The following is a 1,045-nucleotide window of genomic DNA, read 5'->3' on the forward strand; positions in this document are numbered from 1 at the left end:
GTAACTGGCAAACACTCTGGCACTGGAGAGACGTCCTCTGCCTCCTTAAATACTGATCTCCTGATGAGCAGACGAGTGACAGGTGGTGCAATCAGGTCCGGCTCCAGGAGATCTAGTACGCCCTCTAGGGGAGAAAGTGGACAGACCTCCAGATCCCAACACATTCAGAAGCAACTTTTTATTATGTGACCAACAAAGCTAAGCCAGTTGTCTCTTTTTCTTGTCGGTCCTATATTTTTGGGGCCAACATTTCACAGTCTGAAAAAAAGAACAACCTTTTAACTTTTATTTTCGTTTTATTAAAAAAAAAAAAAAAACTTTGATCTTTTTTGGTTTTTAATTCTGCAAAAGAAGAGCCTTTTATCTTTTTTATTTAAGTCAAGTTTTTATAAAAATCTCGACCACAGCTGTTAGCTACTAATGTTGATGAGGTTTCATCACAAGTATGTATTTCCTCTAAAATAACAATGTAGCCTTCCCATATAACCTTTACATAGTTAGAAAAATATCTTTTATTTTTAGAATTATTGTACTTAATTTTGTTTTTACTAATTCCCTGCCAAATACATACTAATTAAATAGCAGATACAAAGTTTATAAAAGTGTGGACATTTAAGTTACAGAGGCATTAGTTTGTGAATAAACTTTGAATGATTTGAAAGGTAACCCAGGCAAAATGTATTTATAACCACCCGGAGGACTTCTTAGTCACTAAAATCTTTATGACTGAAATAATATCTGCTCTTGTATGACAACAGAAGGTACAGTTAACAGGGCCGATAGATGGGTAACAAACGAGCCCTGGCTGCTAGTTTGACACGCTTCTTACCAAAGGGAGTGGCCCTAGGAAGAAGGTAGTTAGTGGAAGCACTGGCACTGGTACTGGGATCTTAAAGGTTGGGTACTTTAGTTATTGGTTAACAACTGGTTAAGCACTCTGTCCTAATGGCAATTGCTTTTTTTTTGTTTTTTGTTTTTTTTACGATAATATTGAGACGCATTTGTAAGTATTACATTGATAATCAAAACGGAAAAGGTCAATATT

General features: G+C 35.8%; 1 protein-coding gene across 1 annotated transcript in view; it reads left to right on the forward strand.

Moving 5' to 3' along the window:
- LOC107104929 (nuclear GTPase SLIP-GC-like) overlaps positions 1–1,045 on the forward strand; it is a 16,084-nt gene that overhangs the window by 2,501 nt on the left and 12,538 nt on the right. The gene's annotated exons all lie outside the window — the stretch shown is intronic.

Source organism: Cyprinodon variegatus, unplaced genomic scaffold (assembly GCF_000732505.1).
Source record: "Cyprinodon variegatus isolate N-32 unplaced genomic scaffold, C_variegatus-1.0 Scaffold1958, whole genome shotgun sequence".
Taxonomy (NCBI): Eukaryota; Metazoa; Chordata; class Actinopteri; order Cyprinodontiformes; family Cyprinodontidae; genus Cyprinodon; species Cyprinodon variegatus.